General features: G+C 37.7%; 1 pseudogene; it reads right to left on the bottom strand.

The window, feature by feature from the left end:
- LOC107575716 (serine/threonine-protein kinase SBK1 pseudogene) overlaps window positions 1-4193 on the bottom strand; it is a 14723-nt pseudogene extending 10530 nt beyond the window's left edge.
- Window positions 4194-4986: the final 793 nt, after the last annotated feature.

Here is a 4986-nt window from a genome sequence, read left to right as displayed (position 1 = left end):
CGTGTCGTGTCGTGTCGTCCCATTTGGATTAATGTACTCCTCGTCTCTCGCCGTTCCTTGCTCCTCAGTCCGCTCAGCAGTGCACCCGTGACAATTATACAAGTACACTTTTTTTTTTGACACACTTAAGTACATCTTTATGTAGTTTCATAATTACTTCTATTGCCAATGAAATATGGTTAAAGAGTACTGCTGAATACTGACATTTATGGTAAATTAAAATATACATTGTCATTTCTATTAAACTTGTATGTCATGTATTTAAATATATTTGTGATTTACACATTTGTAATGAAGTTTACTTTAATATATAATATTGAATAACACACTACAGTTACAATTAAAATCAAGTACCACAAGTATCAAGTGAAGCATGTGCTTTAGTATGTTAGTCAACACAAAATAAATGTACTTATTTAAAGTACAACAAAAGAAAATTCAAACAACGATCCAAAAATATGCTTTAAAGTGCAACTTTTAACTTGACATTATTACAAAGTGCACTTTTTAAAAGTGTACTTAAGTGTGTTAAGAAATGGAAGTGTACTTTAAGTGGCCTTTTATTTCATTATATTATCTGAAAGTCCAGTATTTAATATTTTCCAGTGTTTCATAATATGCTAAGATTGAAGTACACTAACAGTACACATTAAATACAAGTAAGCACACTTCTTATTCACAAGGGTATTTCGCTCCCTAGTAATCAGTTTGTATTTGTGCAGTACAAAAGCCATTACACCAACATACAGTAGAACATGAGAAACCTGCACAGATATTGACAGCAAATGCTCAGCGGACTGTGTTTGTATGTCGGCATGGAATACGGTGCATTTTATTTACTCTGTTCTCATGGTAATCGAGTAGCAGACAGATAAACCACCAGTGGAAGCTGAAATGGTATTGGGACTTTTTGTACTTTAAGAAAACCTTTTGCCATCATTGCGCTGAAAACAGAACTAGACGGCGTTCAAAACAAGATTGAAATTGCCATTGGAGTTAAAGAGTAAGCAGTGTATGGAGGGCAGATATATAAGCCTGTCCAATGGTTTAGCAGCACAAATCCCTCTACCATTAATCACAACGCCAATCACGTGTAGCGGGAGCACAGAGGAAATGAATATCTGGAATGTCCAGCGACAACTATTAGACAACTAGTAATTTTTCCAATCCTAAAGGGATAGTTCTCCCAAAAATGAAATTCCTCATGTCATTCCAAACCTGTACGCATTTCTTTCTTCTGTGGAGCACAACCCATTGACCCTGGGACGAAGACAGCACTTTCATTTTTGGATGAACAATCCTTTTAAATCAGTTGCTTTGAAGTCACATCCTACTGCATCTTCCCAGGTCCTATTGTGCACCTTCGATTTCTTATAAACCATTTTGCTGTTCGTCTTCTAGTCCAACACGCTCTACTGTGTTCTGTGACAGTGCTGAGCTTTCAGAGACTTTCGAGAAAGCCCCATAAGCCCTGTTAGCACTGGTCTGTTTGCTGGTTGTGTTGGTTTTGTGTCCTGTACACGCACACACACACACACACACACACATGTGATTCTCTCGGTGCTATGAAGCACATCAAAGGCAGTGGGCTGGGCAAGTCTCTGCATTTTGTGTTCACGTTTGGAGACAGATCAGCAGCGACACTAAGGGCTCGAGGCTTGGTCCTATAGTCCTCTCTGCTGCTTTCACAGCGAGCACAACGCTCTCCGCTACTGAGGCGACACAGGCAGGTCACAAGCTTAACGTCAACATGCAATCAAAATTGACCATATATACTTTTTATGCATATTCCAGGTGTTATTTAAAATTAGTTTTATCAAAAGAATAATAATTTGCTCTGCCTCTTTCCTTTTAGCTGACGTCACAAATGTCCTCTTAGGGGCCGTTCACACAGAATGCGTCTGTGTGTCTTAAAACGCGAGATGCAGCGCTCAGGGATGTTTTATTTTTTTAAAAGTGCAGTCCACCACGTTGCCGTCAAATAAAACCGTTGCCTTTACAACTTGCATCTTACAACTTGCAACGCTTGCCCCGCCTCCGGGGTCTTCTGATTGGTCCACTGATTTGGAACTGACATTGATGAGCGACGCTACGTGTAAAAGTTGAAATTCTTTTAACTTGACACAGCATCTTAAAAATGTGTCTCTCATGTGCGAGATGCTGCAAAAGACGCAAGATGCGATCGCAATGGTCACACACGCCTGTCTAGCCGGTTTACATAGAAAAACAATGGAAAAGTAGTGCATTGGACTGGAAAAACACGTTTGGTGTGAACGGCCCCTTACTTTTTCAAGCCCCAACCAGCCGCTCCTACCACCTGCCTCCATTCTGATATGTAACACGCACTTTTAACAATCCATTAAATTCCTGGTAGATTAGTACTAATTCAAAGACTTTTTATTATTAAATAAATACTTATCATCATTTGTCGTTTGAATGTGCTATTTCATATGCAAATATGTCAGATAGTGGAAGCAAACTGGTTTAGAAATGGCACTGTCTGCACATATTTGCATGACTCTGTGCAAATGCTATGAAAGGTCTTTTCTAGCCCGTCATCTATAGGTCTGATACATATGCTTATTTCAAACACCGCAGCATGCCTGACCAAAATGTTGCAATTTCATTTTCAATGTTTTATGAAATTTAAACTACAGGACATCATACACTCTTAAAAATAAAGGTGCTTCAAAAGGTTCTTCAAGCGATGCCATAGAAGAACCATTTTTGGTTCCACGAAGAAGCATTCAGTCAAAGGTTCTTTAAAGAACCATCTCTTTCTTACCTTTTTGTAATCTGAAGAACCTTCTTTCGCCACAAAGAACCTTTTGTGAAACAGAAAGGTTCTTCAGATGTTAAAGGCTCTTTATGGAACCATTTAGACAGAAAGGTTCTTCTATGTCACCGTGAAGCACCTTTATTTTTAAGAGTGTAGGATGAAATAATGGGGTGCTCAATTGAAACATCATTAAATAGGACTAGACTAAAAGACTAGACTCCTGATCTATTCCAACGGACTGCTGAAATTCCTGATATCAGATGTTTGAATTCAAATAACGCCCGTTTAGACAAAGGACAGAGCTGTGTGTGTCTGAATACTCACACCTCGTGACAGACTCGTGTCATTAGATGTGAGTATTTTGGGCATTTTGACTTATCGGCACCTGTTTTAAACATGTTTTTCATGAAAAGTTTATATTGTGTATCTCAACTCTAAAATTGCATTAGTCTATGCCACATATATATATCAGCATTACACCTGTCCTAGTATAACCCTAAACATCGGAGTATTACTCATGAAGTTTGCATATAAACATGCCGCCATCTGTCCTGCAAAATCCTGTCCAGACAATGAAAGCAATGTGAAGACATTCAGTTTAATGAGTGCGCTGAATGTACACTTTCGGATTGGTGTGAGCGTGCATGTGGGTGCCATGTGCATGTCTATCCATGTGTGCAAAAAAAAATCAAGCATGCATAAATACATAAACATCTCTCTTAGGCATGAAACTCTGACATGTCAACCTGCTTGAACGACATGCTTTCAGTCTGGGTTCCACCCGCCTAACAGCAGCTCAAGATGTGTTTTGGCTATGGTGTCTATTGTTCTTCAGTGGATTGCTTCCAGGTGATGGGCTCAGCTGCACTGAGACCTTTATGTCAATAATAAGAATAAAGGACTGGAAAAAATGGATGCTGCTGCCTAATTACATCTACTACACAACATAAACAAAGCAATGCATTATTATAACACTTATAATAAATATAATGCACATGCACCTTAGAAGTAAAGAAAGGTAGCCTATTATGGAAATACGGCATATCTGCATTATCTAAACAGTAGCCTATGCAAATATTAATTTTAATATTTTATTGCTAAAATGCTAAATGACTAAATGTAATATAGCAGTTCTTACTGGATATGCAGTGCCAAATGAGAATGGCATTGCGTATCAATATACAGATTTTTTTAAATACATTATATTAATGTTAAATACAATGTTTCCTACCTTTTAAGGACCAAATGATGCGCAAACCCCCGCTGTCACTCCGTAGAGGTCAGTGTTAATTACTAGAACATCAAGAGCAGTATTTTTTCTGCTGCCCTCTCTGTTATTTTCTTAAAGCGTTGATGTACTAATATTGATTCTTGTGCACATCGCGCTGATGCGTCTGACAGAGCGGCTGCTGTTGCCCTATTGTCTCTCTGTTGGCTGTGGATGTCGATAATGACAGCGCTCTCCCCGCCCACCACATTATCGACCAATCAGAGAACAGAATGAGGCAGCGCTGTACCGGTGTGCTGCACTAACTGACCAATCAGAGAAGAAAGCGGTGGATAATTGAAGTCGGTGCATTGTGTCTCCATACAGATTTCTTTTTGCGTGAGATGCTGGGAGATATATATATATATATATATATATATATGAATGTTAGTTAAAGATTAGAAACAGTTTTATTTACAAGATTTGGAAGCCACACATTAATTGAAGAGAATGTAATAAGTGAGGATTTGGGGTTTTGACAGGGATACATATTACATTTGTGGACAATACAATAAAAACAGAGAAAACAACCCTGGTTACTAAAATAAAATGAATCATAAAGATAATAATATGAGGCACATGTGTGCTAAGTGGTGTTTGCCTCCCGGTTACACTGCAAATATGATTTTCTTTGTATTTTTAGTCTGGTTTTCTAGTGTAACTAATCTAAACATTCTTGAATCGAGACATTAACTTAAGAAGCAAAATGACTTTGTTTTCTGAAAAGCATCAACATTGTATTTGGTTTTTGCGTAAAGCGAGAACAAATATCTGCCAGTTGAGTAATAAAAATAATCTTGATTCAAATTGAAAACAAGATTATTTCTCTCGCCCCACTGGCAGATATTTTTGTCTTGTTTTAAGCAAAAACGAATCAAATTTTGATGATTAAGTATAGCTTGATTTAAAAATGCTTAGATATTTATACTAGATTTTTTTT

Source organism: Sinocyclocheilus grahami, unplaced genomic scaffold (assembly GCF_001515645.1).
Source record: "Sinocyclocheilus grahami isolate Dianchi unplaced genomic scaffold, SAMN03320097.WGS_v1.1 scaffold2835.1, whole genome shotgun sequence".
Lineage (NCBI taxonomy): Eukaryota > Metazoa > Chordata > Actinopteri > Cypriniformes > Cyprinidae > Sinocyclocheilus > Sinocyclocheilus grahami.
Note: the sequence above shows the minus strand (reverse complement) of the source record. Positions and strands in the feature narration are given on the sequence as shown.